We start from the raw sequence: 19,364 nt of genomic DNA on the forward strand, positions 1-19,364 counted from the left end.
GCCATTTGGAGTCGGATACTCGTGGCAAAAGTGTGATTTCGTGTTGATTTTGGAGCCGGTTCGAGGTAAGTGGCTTGTCTAACCTTGTGTGGGGGACCTTTCCCCTTAGGATATGATATTTGGTAATTGAATGCCTTGTACGTGAGGTGACGAGCGCGTACTTGAGCTAATTGTTGAAAATCCGATTTTACTTAAGTATATAAACGGAGATCCTTTCATACCTGCTTTATTCTACTTGCAAATATAGCCTGTGTTAGTTTAGAAAAGCATGCTTAGTTGACTTAAATTGCCTATTTGCTTAAATTGTTTTGTTTGCATTACGTGAAGCATGTTAGGCTAGAATTTCCTGTCGCCTTGGTATTAAATTCCAATTTTGAATATCTTCTTGCCGTTGTTGTGTATTTACATTGGGACTACGGATGTGGGATTCCGGTAGCTCCCCCTTGTCTGTTTACTTTGGGACTGTGGGTTCGATTCCTGATAGATCCCCCTACATATTTACTTTGGGACTGCGGGTTAGATTCCCAATAGATCCCCTTGCACAGTTATATGGAACTACGGGAATGCACCCGGTAGATTCCCCCAGTACTGGGTATTTATATTTGGGGACTACGGATTGAGGTTTCCGGTAGATCCGCCACGCAGTGATAGATGGACTACGGTACGGTATCCCGGGAGATCCTTCGGACACATATATGATGGACTACGGGACGGTATCCCGGGAGATCCAATGGATTGTTGTGATTGTGACCTCAGGACGGTATCCTGGAAGGTGCCCCGGTTATTATCTCTGTGTTGAGCTGTATTTCGTTCCGTTGTTTATCGTCTCTGTTCTAGTTGTTGTTATTCTTTCGATTCCAAGTTATTTCTTATTGTTGCACTTATTTATACAGTTTTACTCACACTGTTAGCCTTATATCTTATTTGATCTCAGTAGGGCCCTGACCTTTCTCGTCACTACCCAACCGAGGTTAGGCTTGGCACTTACTGAGTACCGCTGTGGTATACTCATGCCCCTTCTGCGCATGTTTTTCATATGCAGATCTAGGTACCTCCACCCAGGCGTATCACCCTCGAGGCGGAGAGATCTAGCAGAGACTTCGAGCTACATCTGCCGCAGACCAGGAGTCTCTATCCTATTCTAGCTTTAGCAGTTAGCTTTTCCTTTCGTACATTTGCTTTAGACACTCTGGAGTTAGAGCCGTGTATTACTTTCCGTTAGCTTGTGTTCCCTTGAGTTTTCGGGTTTTGGGATGATATTGTAGACTTCCGCATTATTGGGTTGTATATGCCGAGCGGCAATTATATACAGTTACCCTTCTAGTTTGTTTAGTTTAATTATTTGTTTCCACAATTTATGTTATTTCCGCATGGTTAGGTTTACCTAGTCGTAGTGACTAGGTGCCATCACGACATGTTCACGGAGCGCGAACTGGGGTGGTGACAAGTTGGTATCAGAGCTCTAGGTTCATAGGAGTCACGGAACACAGGCCGATTTGTCAGAGTCTCGCTGATCGGTACGGAGACGTCTGTACTTTTACGAGAGGCTCTGTAACTGTTAGGAAAATTTCCACTTCATTTGATTTCCTTGTCGTGCGATATTTTGACATCACAAATTCTAAACTTCTGTCTTCTATTCTCTCACAGATAGTGAGGACACGTGCTACTCGGGATGATCAGGCACCCGCGCCCCCTACTGCAGCCGTCAGAGGCCGGGGCCGGGGTAGAGGTCGAGGACACGCACGTGGTGCAGCCAGAGCACCTGCGCGAGCTGCCGCCAAGGCACCACCAGCAGATCCAACCGGAGCCCAGGCACCTGGCACGCCTACTACTGCCACTACTACTCCAGCTCTTCAGGAGACTTTGGCTCAGTTCATGAGTATGTACACCACCTTGGCTCAGGCAGGGTTGCTTCCCCTTGTTGCAGCCACATCCTAGGCCGGGGGAGGAGCACTGACTCCCGCCGTCTGCACTCCCGAGCAGCGAGTGCAGGCTGAGCAGGTTCCCGAGATTATTCCCGCACCGCCTGCAGCGCCAGTTCAGCCCGAGGATGGGTCAGCTGCTTCAGAGGACGAGCACCGGAGACTTGAGAGGTTCAAGAAGTATGATCCCCCAATATTCAGTGGATTAGAATCAGACGATGCCTTGGGATTTCTAGAGGAGTGTCACCGCATTCTTCGCACTATGGGCATAGTAGAGTCCAGCGGGGTTTCCTTCACTGCCTTCCAGCTACGGGGAGCCGCCTATGATTGGTGGCGCACTTATGAGATAGACAGTCCAGCTGAGGCTGCCTCACTGACCTGGACCCAGTTCTCAGATATGTTCATGAGAGAGTTTGTCCCCCAGAGTCTCAGGGACGCATGGCGCGCAGAGTTTGAGCATTTGCGCCAGGGTGCTATGACCGTTTAGAGTATGCTATCCGCTATACCAGGTTGGCCAGACATGCACCGGCCTTGGTTGCTACAGTTCGTGAGAGAGTTCGCAGGTTCATTGAGGGTCTTATCCCACCCATCAGATCTAGCATGGCTCGAGAGTTAGAGATGGACATTCCTTATCAGCAGGTAGTGAGCATTGCTAGGAGGATTGAGGGTATGCTCGCCAGGGAGCGAGGGGAGAGGGAGGCCAAGAGGTCTCGAGAGTCGGGTCACTACTTTGGTGCCTGTACCACAGCGGCAGGTCGTTATGGCAGAGGTTATGCGGGTTCCCCCGTTCATTCAGCTCTTCCAGCAGCCACCGGTGCTCCAGCTCTGCCTACACCTTAGGGGCCTTACTATGCACCTCCAGTTTATAGCGCGCCTCCTGTGCGGGGTGCTTCCAGAGGTCAGTCCAGCAGACCTGGCTCTAGTTAGTCACAGCCACCGCATCCTCCCAGAGCTTGTTTTGAGTGTGGTGATACACACCATATGGTTAGGGACTGCCCCAGACTTGGTAGGGGTGCATCTTCACAGACTGCTCAGCCACAGCGTGCTCCTCAGAGTTCTCAGGCCATGGTCACAGCTCCAGCTACTACCCCATCTGCCCAGCCGGCTAGAGGCGGAGGTCGGGGAGATAGAGGTCGCCCTCGAGAGAGGGGCTGGGCCAGATATTATGCTATTCCTGCTCGTACCGAGGCTGTTTCCTCCGACTCCGTCATTACAGGTATTATACTGGTTTGTCACAGAGAGGCATCGGTTCTATTCGATCCGGGCTCTACTTATTCTTATGTGTCTTCTTACTTTGCTCCGCATTTGGGTATACCTCGGGATTCATTGAGTGCCCCCGTGTATGTTTCTACTCCTGTGGGGGATTCTCTTATTGTAGACCGCATTTATCGGTCATATCTGGTTACTATTCGTGGTTTTGAGACCAGAGCGGATTTATTGTTACTCGGTATGGTTGATTTTGAAATTATCTTGGGCATGGACTCGTTGTCGCACCATTTTGCTATTCTTAATTGTCACGCCAAGACCGTGACGCTGGCTATGCCAGGTATTCCGCGTATTGAGTGGAGTGGTACTCTAGATCACACTCCCAGTAGAGTTATCTCTTTTCTTAAAGCTCAGCGTATGGTTGAGAAGGGGTGTGCCGCGTATTTAGCTTATGTGAGAGATGTCAGTGCTGATACCCCTTCTGTTGATTCAGTCCCAGTGGTACGGGATTATCCCGATGTGTTTCCAGCTGATCTTCCGGGCATGGCGCCTGATAGAGATATTGATTTTGGCATTGATTTGTTGTCGGGCACTCATCCCATTTCCATTCCTCCGTATCGTATGGCTCCTCCTGAGTTGAAGGAGTTGAAGGATCAGTTGTAGGAATTTCTTGATAAGGGTTTCATTCGCCCCAGTGTTTCACCGTGGGGTGCTCCTGTCTTATTTGTGAAGAAAAAGGATGGTTCCATGCGTATGTGTATTGATTATCGCCAGTTGAACAAGGTTACAGTGAAGACNCCGTAGCTCATTTAGGCTTGAAATGCCGAAGTTTGAATTTTTTGAAGTTTCCGGTCCGATAGTGAGTTTTTGATCCGAGGATCGGAATGGAATTTCGAAAGTTGCAGTAGCTCCGTCATGTCACTTCGGATGTATGTGTAAGATTTCAGGTCATTTGGACGAGGTTTGGTTAGGTTTTATCGAAAGCGTGTTTTGTTAGAATTTGAAGTTCTTGGGCTTAAATCATTGATTAATTCGAGTTTCCGACGTTGTTTTAGGTGGTTTAAGGGTTGGTACAAGTTTGAATGATGTTATGGGATATGTCCGTAGGTTTGATTGAGGTCCCGAGGACCTCGGGTGTGTTTCGGATGCTCAACGGAGCATTTTGGAGTTATAAGAAATTGCAGAAATTCTCTTCAGCTGTTGCAGACCATTTTCTTCTTCGCGATCGCGTCCCAGCTCACGCGATCGCATAGAGCAATTTGGAGGGGGGCCCAATTCCTTAAACGCGATCGCATGGATTGATTCGCGATCGCGTAGCTCTGCCCTTTCCTTTTTCGTGCTCGCAACTTCTCCTTCGCGTTCGCGTAGTGTAGACTGAGTCGGTAGCCCAGAGGCCCATTCCTTCTTCGCGTTCGCGTGTCCTCAGACGCGATCGCGTAAGGCTAGCTCCTCCTCTTCCGCGATCGCAAGCCTTTTCACGCGTTCGCGTAGGCCTTTTTTCTGGAGCCTTTATTTTACTCTATGCGATCGCGGTCCCACTTTCGCGATCGCGATTCATTAAACACCTGGGCAGTTATAAATATTTCAAAACCGAGGGTTAGCCATTTTTATCAAAATACAAGCTTGGGAGCTCGGATTTTGGGGAAATTTTGAAGGTTTTTCGAGGGCAACTACTGGGTAACGATTCTCTACTCTCTTATGCTTAAAACCCACTAATCTAATCACGAATTCATCTTTAATTTCGGATTTTTGAATGAAAAATGGGGAAAACTTCATAGACCAAACTATTGAGTTTTGAGTGGGTGTTTGACCTCCGATTTGGGAGATTTTTATATGGTTAGACTCGTGAGAGTATGAGGGTTCTGAAAATGTAAAGTTTATCCGGTTCTGAGATGTTGTCCTGAGGGGCGTTTTGGTCATTTTACCTAAATTTGCGTCTTAGCTTTAAATTAAATAGTAGAATCAGTTGCTTGAGATGTTATTTACGATATGTAATTGAATTGAATAGATTTGGGCCATTTGGAGTCGGATACTCGTGGCAAAAGTGTGGTTTCGAGTTGATTTTGGAGCCGGTTTGAGGTAAGTGGCTTGTCTAACCTTGTGTGGGGGACCTTTCCCCTTAGGATATGATATTTGGTAATTGAATGCCTTGTACGTGAGGTGACGAGCGCGTACTTGAGCTAATTATTGAAAAATCCGATTTTACTTTAAATGTTTAGACTGAGTTTCTTTCTTATCTGCTTTATTTTATTTGCAATTATAGACTGTGTTAGCTAGAAAAGCATGCTTAGTTGTTCTAAATTGTCTATTTGCTCAAGTTGCCTTATTTGCACTACGTGAAGCATGTTAGGCTAGAACTACCTCTTGCCTTGTATTTTTGAGCTTCATTTCTGAATATCTTCGTGTTGTGACTGCGTATTTATATTGGGACTACGGATGTGGGATTCCGGTAGCTCCCCCCTTGTTTGTTTACTTTGGGACTACGGGTTAGATTCCTGGTAGATCTCCCCTGCACATTTACTTTGGGACTACGGGTTAGATTCCCGATAGATCCCCCTGCACATTTACCTTGGGACTGCGGGTTAGGTTCCCGATAGATCCCCCTGCACATTGATAGTTGGACTACGGGACGGTATCCCGGGAGATCCTTCGGATATACTCATATGATGGACTACGGGACGGTATCCTGGGAGCTCCTTGGACAGTGGATGAAAGGGACTACAGGACGGTATCCTGGGAGATCCTCGTTGTTGGTATTGATATTGAGCTGTTTTACTCTGTGTGTTCTTAATTTCTGAGTGTTAATTGTTGTCTTGTATAGCCTGTCTTACTTCATATTTGTACCCATTATTTCTGTTTATTTCATACAGTTGCAAGACTTACTATTATTATTATTATTCTCAGTAGGGCCCTGACCTTTCTCACCACTACCCAACCGAGGTTAGGCTTGGCACTTACTGAGTACCGTTGTGGTGTACTCATGCCTCTTCTGCGCATGTTTTTCATGTGCAGATCCAGGTACTTCATCTCAGGCGTATCACTCTCGAGGCGGAGAGATCTAGCAGAGACTTCGAGGTACATCTGCCGCATCCGCAGACCAGGAGTCTCTATCTTATTCTAGCTTTAGCAGTTAGCTTTTCCTTTCATACTTTTGCTTTAGACATTCTGGAGTTAGAGCCGTGTATTACTTTCCGTTAGCTTGTGTTCCCGTGAGTTTTCGGGTTATGGGATGATATTGTAGACTTCCGCATTTTTGGGTTGTATATGCCGAACGACATTTATATACAGTTACCCTTCTAGTTTGTTTAGTTTAAATTATTTGTTTCCGCAATTTATGTTATTTTCGCAAATGTTAGGCTTACCTAGTCGTAGGGACTAGGTGCCATCACGACATGTTCACGGAGGGCGAACTGGGGTCGTGACAAGTTGGTATCAGAGCTGTAGGTTCATAGGAGTCACGGGACACAGGCCGGTTTATTAGAGTCTCGCTGATCGGTACGGAGACGTCTGTACTTATATACGAGAGGCTATGTAACTGTTAGGAAAATTTTCACTTCATTTGATTTCCTTGTCGTGCGATATTTTGACATCACAAATTCTAAACTTCTGTCTTCCATTCTCTCACAGATGGTGAGGACACGCGCTACTCGGAATGATCAAGCACCCGCGCCCCCTACTGCAACCGTCAGAGGCCGGGGCCGGAGTAGAGGTCGAGGACGCGCACGTGGTGCAGCCAGAGCACCTGCGCGAGCTGCCGCCAAGGCACCACCAGCAGATCCAGCCGGAGCCCAGGCACCTGGCACACCTACTACTGCCACTACTACTCCAGCTCTTCAAGAGACTTTGGCTCAGTTCATGAGTATGTACACCACCTTGGCTCAGGCAAGGTTGCTTCCCCTTGCTGCAGCCACATCCCAGGACGCGGGAGGAGCACAGACTCCCGCCGTTCGTACTCCTGAGCAGCGAGTGTATGTTGAGCAGGCTCCCGAGATTATCCCCGCACCGCCTGCAGTGCCAGTTCAGCCCGAGGATGGGTCAGCTGCTTCAGAGGACGAGCAGCGGAGACTTGAGAGGTTCAAGAAGTATGATCCCCCAATATTCAGTGGATTAGAATCAGACGATGCCTTGGGATTTCTAGAGGAGTGTCACCGCATTCTTCGCACTATGGGCATAGTAGAGTCCAGCGGGGTTTCCTTCACTGCCTTCCAGCTTCGGGGAGCCGCCTATGATTGGTGGCGCACTTATGAGATAGACAGTCCAGCTGAGGCTGCCTCACTGACCTGGACCCTGTTCTCAGATATGTTCATGAGAGAGTTTGTACCCCAGAGTCTCAGGGACACATGGCGCGCAGAGTTTGAGCATTTGCGCCAGGGTGCTATGACCGTTTCGGAGTATGCTATCCGTTATACCAGGTTGGCCAGGCATGCACCGGCCTTGGTTGCTACAGTTTGTGAGAGAGTCCGCAGGTTCATTGAGGGTCTTATCCCACCCATCAGATCTAGCATGGCTCGAGAGTTAGAGATGGACATTCCTTATCAGCAGGTAGTGAGCATTGCTAGGAGGATTGAGGGTATGCTCGCAAGGGAGCGAGGGGAGAGGGAGGCCAAGAGGTCTCGAGTGTTGGGTCACTACTCTGGTGCCCGTACCCCAGCAGCAGGTCGTTATGGCAGAGGTTATACGGGTCGCCCCGTTCATTCAGCTCTTCCAGCAGCCAGCAGTGCTCCAGCCCCGCCTACACCTCAGGAGCCTTACTATGCACCTCCAGTTTCTAGCGCGCCTCCTGCGCGGGGTGTTTCCAGAGGTCAGTCCAGCAGACCTGGCCCTAGCCAGTCACAGCCACCGCGTCCTCCCAGTGCTTTTTTCGAGTGTGGTGATACACGCCACATGGTTAGGGACTGCCCCAGACTTGGTAGGGGTGCATCTTTACAGACTGCTCAGCCACAGCGTGCTCCTCAGAGTTCTCAGTCCATGGTCACAGCTCCAGCTACTACCCCATCTGCCCAGCCGGCTAGAGGCGGAGGTCGGGGAGATAGAGGTCGCCCTTGAGAGAGGGGCCGGGCCAGATATTATGCTATTCCTGCTCGTACCGAGGCTGTTGCCTCTGACTCCGTCATTACAGGTATTATACTGGTTTGTCACAGAGAGGCATCGGTTCTATTCGATCCGGGCTCTACTTATTCTTATGTGTCTTCTTACTTTGCTCCGTATTTGGGTGTACCTCGGGATTCATTGAGTGTTCCCGTTTATGTTTCTACTCCTGTGGGGGATTCTCTTATTGTAGACCGCATTTATCGGTCATGTCTGGTTACTATTCGTGGTTTTGAGACTAGAGCGGATTTATTGTTACTCGGTATGGTTGATTTTGATATTATCTTGGGCATGGACTGGTTGTCGCCCCATTTTGCTATTCTTGATTATCACGCCAAGACCGTGACGCTGGCTATGCCAGGTATTCCGCGTATTGAGTGGAGTGGTACTTTAGATCACACTCCCAGTAGAGTTATCTCTTTTCTTAAAGCTCAGCGTCTGGTTGAGAAGGGGTGTGCCACGTATTTAGCTTATGTGAGAGATGTCAATCCTGATACCCCTTCTGTTGATTCAGTTCCAGTGGTACGGGATTATCCCGATGTGTTTCCAGCTGATCTTCCGGGCATGCTGCCCGATAGAGACATTAATTTTAGCATTGATCTGTTGCTGGGCACTCAGCCCATTTCCATTCCTCCGTATCGTATGGCTCCTCCTGAGTTGAAGGATCAGTTGCAGGAATTGCTTGATAAGGGTTTTATTCGACCTAGTGTTTCACCGTGGGGTGCTCCTCTCTTGTTTGTGAAGAAGAATGATGGTTCTATGCGTATGTGTATTGACTATCGCTAGTTGAACAAGGTTACAGTGAAGAACCGTTATTCTTTGCCTCGTATTGATGATCTTTTTGACCAGCTTCAGGGCGCACAGGTGTTTTCTAAGATTGACTTGCGCTCAGGTTACCATCAGTTAAAGATTCGGGAGCCAGATATCCCGAAGACTGCCTTCAGGACTCGGTATGGTCATTACGAGTTCCTTGTTATGTCATTTGGGCTGACCAATGCCCCAGCAGCTTTCATACATTTGATGCATAGTGTGTTCAGGCCATACCTTGACTCGTTTGTTATTGTTTTTATTGATGATATTTCTGGTGTATTCCCGGAGTCGGGAAGATCATGAGCAGCACCTGAGGACCGTGCTTCAGACCCTGAGAGAGAAGAAGCTATATGCAAAGTTCTCAAAATGTGAGTTTTGGTTGAGTTCGGTGGCATTCTTAGGCCACGTGATTTCGAGTGAGGGCATTTGGGTGGATCCAAGGAAGATAGAGGCCGTGCAGAGTTGGCCCAGGCCGTCCTCAGCTACAGAGATTCGTAGTTTCCTTGGTTTGGCGGGCTACTACCGTCGTTTCGTGGAGGGATTTTCATCGATTGCGGCCCCTATGACTAGATTGACCCAGAAGGGTGCCCCATTTCAGTGGACAGAGGAGTGTGAGGCGAGCTTTCAGAAGCTCAAGACAGCTTTGACTACAACCCCAATTTTGATATTGCCTACCGGTTCGGGGTCTTATACTGTCTATTGTGATGCCTCGAGAGTTGGCCTCGGAGCGGTGTTGATGCAGGACGGTAGGGTGATTGCCTACGCGTCCAGACAGTTGAAGATACATGAGAAGAATTACCCTGTCCACGACCTTGAGTTAGCTGCTATTGTTCATGCCTTAAAGATCTGGCGTCATTATTTGTACGGTGTGCCTTGTGAGATCTATACTGACCACCGGAGTCTGCAGCACTTGTTCAAGCAAAAGGATCTAAATTCGCGATAGAGGAGATGGTTAGAGTTGCTGAATGACTATGATATTACTATTCTGTATCACCCGGGCAAGGCCAATGTGGTGGCGGATGCCTTGAGTCGCCGGGCGGAGAGTTTGGAGAGTTTGGTATATTTACCAGCTTCAGAGAGGCCTATGGCGATGGATGTTCAGGCCTTAGCCAGCCAGTTTGTGAGATTGGATCTTTCGGAGCCCAGTCGGGTTCTAGCTTGTGTGGTTTCCCGGTCTTCCCTAATTGATCGTAGCAGGGAGCGGCAGTATGATGACCCTCATTTGCTTTTCCTTAAGGACAAGGTCCAGTGTGGCGATGCCAGAGATGTGACCATCGGAGATGACGGGGTATTGAGGATGCAGGGCCGGATTTGTGTGCCCAATGTTGATGAGCTTCGAGAGTTGATATTAGCAGAGGCCTATAGTTCGCGGTATTCCATCCATCCGGGTGCCGCAAAGATGTACCAGGACTTGAGGCAGCACTATTGGTGGAGGCGGATGAAGAAAGATATAGTTGGGTATGTGTCTAGATGCCTCAACTGCCAGCAGGTGAAGTATGAGCACCAGCGACCGGGTGGGTTGCTTCAGCAGATAGAGATTCCGGAGTGGAAATGGGAGCGCATCACCATGGACTTTGTATCTGGACTCCCACGGACCTTGAAGAAGTTTGATGCCATTTGGGTTATTGTGGATCGGCTGACCAAGTCCGCTCATTTCATTCCTGTATGTACCACTTATTCATCAGAGCGGTTGGCGGAGATTTATATCCGGGAGATCGTCCGTCTGCATGGTATTCCAGTTTCTATTATTTCAGACAGAGGTACTCAGTTTACATCGCGGTTCTGGAGAGCCGTGCAACAGGAGCTAGGTACTCGGGTGGAGTTAAGCACATCATTTCACCCCCAGACGGACGGACAGTCCGAGCACACTATTCAGATTCTTGAGGATATGCTCCGTGCGTGTGTGATTGAGTTTGGAGGGTCTTGGGATCAGTTCTTGCCATTGGCGGAGTTTGCTTACAACAACAGTTATCAGTCCAGCATTCAGATGGCGCCGTATGAGGCTTTATATGGTAGGAGGTATAGATCTCCGGTGGGCTGGTTTGAGCCGGGTGAGGCCAGGCTATTGGGAACAGAGTTGGTTCAGGACGCATTGGAGAAGGTTAAGATGATTCAGGATAGACTCCGTACAGCCCAGTCCAGACAGAAGAGCTACGCGGACAGGAAGGTTCGTGATGTTTCGTATATGGTTGGTGAGCGGGTTCTGCTTCGGGTTTTGCCTATGAAAGGCGTCATGAGGTTTGGGAAGAAAGGGAAGTTGAGTCCAAGGTTTATTGGCCCTTTTGAGATTTTGAGGCGAGTTGGGGAGGTTGCTTATGAGCTTGCCTTACCTCCCAGCTTGGCCGGGGTTCATCCGGTATTTTTCATGTTTCGATGCTCCGGAGGTATCACGGTGACCCGTCGTACGTGTTGGATTTCAGTTCAGTCCAGTTGGACAAGGATCTATCCTATGTTGAGGAGCCAGCGGCTATATTGGACAGGCAGATCAGAAAATTGAGGTCAAAGAACATTGCTTCAGTGAAGGTTCAGTGGCGGGGTCAGCCGGCCGAGGAGGCGACTTGGGAGATCGAGCAGGATATGCGCAGCAGTTACCCTCATCTTTTCACTACTTCAGGTATGTCTTTATGCTCGTTCGAGGACGAATGAATGTTTAAGTGTAGGAGGATGTGACGACACGGCCGGTCGTCTTAAGAATTAACGCCCCGATCCCCTATTAACTGTTTTCCCCAAGTCTATTTATGCTAATTTGAATTACCGGGATGTTTGGTTTTGAGTTTCGGAGAGTTTTGGGACACTTAGTCCCTAAATGAGAGCTTAAGTGTTGGAAAGTTGCCCGTAGCCGGAACAGTATGATGACGGCCTCGGAATGGAAATCTGATGGTTCCGTTAGCTCCGTTAGGTGATTTCGGGGTTGGGAGCGTGTTCGGAATGTGTTTTGGAAGTCCGTAGTTGATTTAGGCTTGAAATGCCGAAGTTTGAATTTTTGAAGTCTCCGGTTTGATAGTGAGATTTTGATCCGAGGGTCGGAATGGAATTCCGGAAGTTGTAGTAGCTCCGTCGTGTCATTTGGGATGTGTGTGTAAGATTTCAGGTCATTTGGACGAGGTTTGGTCAGGTTTTTGATCAAAAGCGTGTTTTGTTAGAATTTGAAGTTCTTAGGCTTAAATCATTGATTAATTTGAGTTTCCGACGTTGTTTTAGGTGGTTTAAGGGTTGGTACAAGTTTGAATGATGTTATGGGATATGTCCGTAGGTTTGATTGAGGTCCCGCGGACCTCGGGTGTGTTTCGGATGCTCAACGGAGCATTTTGGAGTTATGAGAAATTGCAGAAATTCTCTTCAGCTGTTGCAGACCATTTTCTTCTTCGCGATTGCGTCCCAGCTCATGCAATCGCATAGAGCAATCTGGAGGGGGGCCCAATTCCTTAAACGCGATCGCATGGATTGATTCGCGATCGCGTAGCTCTGCGCTCTCCTCTTCTGCGATCGCAAGCCTTTTCACGCATTCGCGTAGGCCTTTTTCCTGGAGCCTTTATTTTACTCTACGCGATCGCGGCCCCACTTTCGCGATCGCGATTCATTAAACACCAGGGTAGTTATAAATATTTCAAAACCGAGGGTTAGCCATTTTTATCAAAATACAAGCTTGGGAGCTCGGATTTGGAGGAAATTTTGAAGGTTTTTCGAGGGCAACTACTGGGTAACGATTCTCTACTCACTTATGCTTAAAACCCACTAATCTAATCACGAATTCATCTTTAATTTCAGATTTTTGAATGAAAAATGGGGAAAACTTCATAGACCAAAGTATTGAGTTTTGAGTGGGTGTTTGACCTCCGATTTGGGAGATTTTATATGGTTAGACTCGTGAGAGTACGAGGGTTCTGAAAATGTAAAATTTATCCGACTCCGAGATGTTGGCCTGAGGGGCGTTTTGGTCATTTTACCTAATTTCGCGTCTTATCTTTGAATTAAATAGTAGAATCAATTGCTTGAGATGTTATTTACGATATGTAAGTGAAATTGAATAGATTTGGGCCATTTGGAGTCGGATACTCGTGGCAAAAGTGTGATTTCGTGTTGATTTTGGAGCCGGTTCGAGGTAAGTGGCTTGTCTAACCTTGTGTGGGGGACCTTTCCCCTTAGGATATGATATTTGGTAATTGAATGCCTTGTACGTGAGGTGACGAGCGCGTACTTGAGCTAATTTTTGAAAATTCGATTTTACTTAAGTATTTAAACTTAGATCCTTTCTTACCTGCTTTATTCTACTTGCAAATATAGCCTGTGTTAGTTTAGAAAAGCATGCTTAGTTGACTTAAATTGCCTATTTGCTTAAATTGTTTTGTTTGCATTACGTGAAGCATGTTAGGCTAGAATTTCCTGTCGCCTTAGTATTAAATTCCAATTTTGAATATCTTCTTGCGATTGCTGTGTATTTACATTGGGACTACGGATGTGGGATTCCGGTAGCTCCCCTTTGTCTGTTCACTTTGGGACTGCGGGTTCAATTCCTGATAGATCCCCCTGCATATTTACTTTGGGACTACGGGTTAGATTCCCGATAGATCCCCCTACAGAGTTATATGGAACTACGAGAATGCACCCGGTAGATTCCCCCAATACTGGGTATTTATATTTGGGGACTACGGATTGAGGTTTCCGGTAGATCCCCCGCGCATTGATAGATGGACTACGGGACGGTATCCCGGGAGATCCTTCGGACACATATATGATGGACTACGGGACGGTATCCCGGGAGATCCACTGGATTGTTGTGATTGTGACCTCAGGACGGTATCCTGGAAGGTGCCCCAGTTATTATCTCTGTGTTGTGATGTATTTCGTTCCGTTGTTTATCGTCTCTGTTCTAGTTGTTGCTATTCTTTCAATTCCAAGTTATTTCTTATTGTTGCACTTATTTATACTGTTTTACTCACACTGTTAGCCTTATATCTTATTTGATCTCAGTAGGGCCCTAACCTTCCTCGTCACTACCCAACCGAGGTTAGGCTTGGCACTTACTGAGTACCGCTGTGGTGTACTCATGCCCTTCTGCGCATGCTTTTCATGTGCAGATCCAGGTACCTCCACCTAGGCGTATCACCCTCGAGGCGGAGAGATCTAGCAGAGACTTCGAGCTACATCTGCCGCGTCCGCAGACCAGGAGTCTCTATCTTATTCTAGCTTTAGAAGTTAGCTTTTCCTTTAGTACATTTGCTTTAGAAACTCTGGAGTTAGAGCCGTGTATTACTTTCCGTTAGCTTGTGTTCCCGTGAGTTTTCGGATTTTGGGATGATATTGTAGACTTCCGCATTATTGGGTTGTATATGCCGAGCGGCATTTATATACAGTTACCCTTCTAGTTTGTTTAGTTTAATTATTTGTTTCCGCAATTTATGTTATTTTCGCATGGTTAGGCTTACCTAGTCGTAGTGACTAGGTGCCATCACGACATGTTCACGGAGAGCGAACTGGGGTCATGACAGTTATTTGGTTTTCGATTTTGTAAAAGTAGTAACCGAAACCGAACTGAAATAAGTTCAGTTCAGTTCGGTTTTCTAATTTCAGTTCGATTTATTTCGGTTCGGTTTTCGGTTTGAACATTATCATATTGGGCTCCTTCTATGTAATAATAGGATTGGCGAATATATTGTTTTTTCCCAGAACTTCGGACTTCTTGGAAATATTGTATTTATAAAAAAAATAGACTAAACTTTGCACACTATTATGGATCATAAAATTCAACCATATTGTAAATTACAACTCTGTGTGAATTCCTCCCGGTATACTATCATATATGCTATGGAAGTTTTAATAGAGTAAAAGTCTTTAAGAATGGGAAGATGATGGACTTACTTAATTGGGTTGAGTCTTTGATAGATTGGACCTAATAGTATTAATTTATTACCTATGGGCTTCACTTATATATAACTTAAAGAACCAATATGCTAATAAGTTAATCGAACTAAATAAATTAATAACCGAGAACCGAAAAACTAAAATTTTAAAATTAAACCGAAACCGACCGAACAAACCGAATAAACGAAATCAAAATAAAAATATTTTTGGTTTGGTCGGTTTCTTCGGTTCTGACCGAAATATGCCCACCCCTGACTATTATTACTGGGAATAATGGAACAATTCTTTTATATTTATAGAGATAGGGTACATCATTCATATGGATATAGGAAGTCTTGCTTGGGCTGCTTTAATGGTAGTCTTTAGTTTTTACCTTCCACTCGTAGTGTGGAGAAGAAGTGGACTCTAGGGGTCCTACTAATTGAGCTAAGGAAGCAAACTGTATCAATATCAAGTGCTTTCTAGATTGTTCTGCAACACGTTTTGAACAAAATAAAAATATCTTCATTTTGAAATTCCATTGGACTCGACTAGAGTAATGTATTATAGGAATCATCCTCTTTCAATCAAAAGAGCTATTTCAACGATTCCCATGTTTATAGTCCACTCAATTCTCTTCGCAATGATTCTAATTATTTTCTTTTTTTTCTTTATTTAATATGCATTTTCTTTGGGGACTTAGATTCAAATTTAATGTGTCTCACAAGTACAACCTTCGTAACTTCATGGTATACCCATGGATTAGCCAGTTCTTATTTTGAAGGCTGCAGTTTCTTAACTGCCGCGGTTTCTACTCCTGCTAATAGTTTAGCGCATTCGTTGTTACAATGGGGTCCTGAAGCACAAGGAGATTTTACTCGTTAGGTGATTTTGGACTTAGGAGCGCGTCCAGAATGTGATTTGGAGGTCCGTAGAGGGATTAGGCTTAAATTGGCGAAAGTTGGAATTTTAACGATTTTGGTCGGCAATGGAAATTTTGATATCAGGGTTGGATTGGATTTCCGGAAACTGGAGTAGGTTTGTGGTGTCATTTCTGACTTGTGTGCAAAATTTGAGGCCATTCAGATGTGGTTTGATAGGTTTCGTCATCATTTGTGGAATTCGGAAGTTTAGAAGTTCTTAGGCTTGGATCCGAGTGTAATTTGGTGTTTTGATGTTGTTTTGGGTGATTCGAAGGTTTGAATGAGTTTGCATGATGTTACGGGATATGTTGGTATGTTCGGTTAAGGCCCCGAGGGCCTCAGGTTGATTTCGAGTGATTAACGGAACAAGTTTGGAAATTGGAGGAGTTGCTAAAGTTGGAACTCAGCTATCATAACCGCACCTGGGGCGTGGGAGCCGCAGGTGCGAGTCCACAGGAGCGGCAAAGGATCCGCAGTTGTGGCCATCAGGGACTTGAGCTGGAACCGTAGGTGTGAGAAGGCGGTCGCATCTGTGAGCCCGTAGGTGCGAGTCCTGGGGCGCTGATGCGAAAATGAGGAAGTCGGCTGGTTCCACAGAAGCGAACGGAGATGCATAGGTGTGCAATCGCAGGTGCAAGCTTTGACCGCAGATGCGGAGTCTGGATATTTAAGTTAGTTCCGCACCTGCGGAACCTGCGATTGGAATTCCGCAGGTGCGACGTCGCAGAAGTGGGGATGTGGATCGCAGGTGCTGTTCCACTGGGAAGAAAGTATAAAAAGGAAACTTCGCGAATTTTGCTCATTTCCACCATTTTTCAAGTCAGACTTTGGAGCTTTTGGGGAGATTTTTGAAGGGGATTCAAGGATATTCACTGAGTTAAGTTGCTTGAGCTCTAATATCATTAGCAATGGTGTTTTCCCGTTGTTTGCCCCCCCCCCCCCCAATTAGTAGGCTTTTTGAAGTAAAATAAGGGGTTAGGGCTTGGGATTTTGGAGAGAGTAATTTGGGGATTTGAGGGGCCAAATGATGTCGGATTTTTATGAAATTGGTATGGGTAGACTCGTGACTAAATGAGCTTTCTATATTGATCGTATTGCTCTTGTGGTATTTCGGGATTTGCCTATAATTTGGTATTTTTCTTGTGAATTTGATTCCTTTAGCCTATATTGATTATATTGTATTGCTTGTGGCTAGATTCAGGACGTTTTGAGGCCGAGTCAAGAGGCAAGGGCATTGCGGAGTAGGATTTTGCTCGGTTTGAGGTAATTAGCGCTTTCAAACTTGGTTCTGAGGGAACGAAACCCCGAACTTCATGTTATGTGGTTAGTATTGAGGTGACGCACATGCCTAGTGACGGGCATGCGAACGTGCACCGTGAGAATCGTGACCTAGTTCATTCCATGGCACTGTTTAATGACTCTTTCTTATTGATATCCGAGTTTCCATTATGTGATAAAGTAATTGAGCTGTAAACATGCTAGATACCACCGTTTAATTGTTCAGATCTGTATTTACCTTATTACTTTGAGCTCTCTATATAACTGAAAGCATGCCTACGATTTTGTACGTTGTTTCTATTATATCTGTTGAGGTTGAATTCGTCACTACCATTTAGTCCATAGTCTGGACTCGTTACTTACTGAGTTGGTGTACTCATGTTACCCCCTGCACCTTGTGTGCAGATTCAGGCACTTTTGGACCCAGTGGCGGTTGTTTATCGAGGCTTCAGGCTCAGGAGATTATTGAGGTATCTGCACGACGTTCGCAGGCCCTGGCTCTCCTTATTATTCTCCAGTTGTATTTCAGTTGCTCCTTTAAACATTGTAATACACTATGTATTTCCCTAGACGCTCATGCACTCAGTGACACCCTGGTTTTGGGCTAGATTGTGTCTATTCTTGGAATTTCTTATGTTTCAAATAGTTTCTTTAACTGTTAAAAGCTTCCGTTAATGTTTTAAAACATATTGTTGTTGTGTTGGTTGTTGAGTTGAGGCGGGCCTAGTTCCACGATAGGCGTCATCACGACGGGTCGGGTTTTGGGTCGTGACATTTTAACCCAACTCAAGCCAAAGAAACTTATTCAATGGTCACCCGCTAACCGCTTTTGGTCCCCAAATCTTTGGGGTTTCTTTTTCCAATAAACGTTGGTTACATTTCTTTATGTTATTTGTACCAGTAACTAGTTTATGGATGAGTGCTCTTGGAGTAGTCAGTCTATCCCTAAACCTACGTGCCTATGACTTCGTTTCTTAGGAAATTCGCGCAGCGGAAGATCCTGAATATGAAACTTTCTACACCTAAAATGTTCTCTAAACGAAGGTATTTGTGCTTCGATGGCGGCACAAGATCAGCCTCATGAAAACCTTATATTCCCTGAGGAAGTTCGACCACGTGGAAACGCTCTTTAATGGAACTTTAGCCTAAGCTGTTCGTGACCAAGAAACCACTAGTTTCGCTTGGTGGGCCGGTAATGCCCAACTTATCAATTTATCCGGTAAACTACTAGGGGCTCATGTAGCCCATGCTGGATTAATCCTATTCTGGGCCGGAGAAATGAATCTATTTGAAGTGGCCTATTTCGTACAAGAGAAGCCTATGTATGAACAAGGATTAATTTTACTTCCCCACCTAGCTACTCTAGGTTGGGGGGTAGGCCCAGGGGTAGAAGTTATAGACACATTTCCATACTTTGTATCTGAAGTACTTCATTTAATTTCTTATGCAGTATTGGGCTTTGGCGGCCTTTATCATGCACTTATGGGACCTGAGACACTTGAAGAATCTTTTCCCTTCTTTGGTTATGTCTGGAAAGATCGATATAAAATGACCATAATTTTAGATATTCACTTAATCTTGTTAGGTCTAGGTGTTTTTCTTCTAGTATTCAAGGCTCTTTATTTTGGGGCGCATATGATACCTGGGATCCGGGAGGGGGAGCTGTAAGAAAAATTACCAACTTGACCCTAAGCCCGAGTATCATATTTGGTTATTTACTAAAATTCCCTTGGCGGTACCAAATAAATGACTGCTTCAATTGGGGTTTTAAGTGTAAAGATTCCATTGACCTGTAAAATATGGGCCTAACCCTTGGGGATGCGGTAATACATCTAAGAAATTATTCCACCAAACATACTCCCCTTTGGATGCAGGAATATCAACATGAACTAAATGCCCTGTCCAAGCCAAGGAACTTACGCCAAAGAGTCCTAACAAATGATGATTCAGACGAGATCTGGCATTATTTAACCAGGAAATGCTCGATTTCCATTTCGGTTGTAGGTGTGACCAACCTGCTATTAAGGATATGGTAGAAAGAAATAATAGAAAAAGAGCACCCGCACAAAGATCTTCATTAGTGCGTAAACCAATTATATACCACCACTAATCAAACCAGAATAAGCGATATTCACTGCGCCAAGAGCACCCCCTCGAGTAAACGCTTCCACAACTTGTTGACCAAATAAGGATCCCAAATTGCATGAGCAATTGGTTTTACATGTAAAGGGTCATGCACCCCTGACTTAAAATTTCCTTGCCAAGATACATGAAATAGATTTCTGGAATTCCACAG

This window comes from Nicotiana attenuata, unplaced genomic scaffold (assembly GCF_001879085.1).
Source record: "Nicotiana attenuata strain UT unplaced genomic scaffold, NIATTr2, whole genome shotgun sequence".
Lineage (NCBI taxonomy): Eukaryota > Viridiplantae > Streptophyta > Magnoliopsida > Solanales > Solanaceae > Nicotiana > Nicotiana attenuata.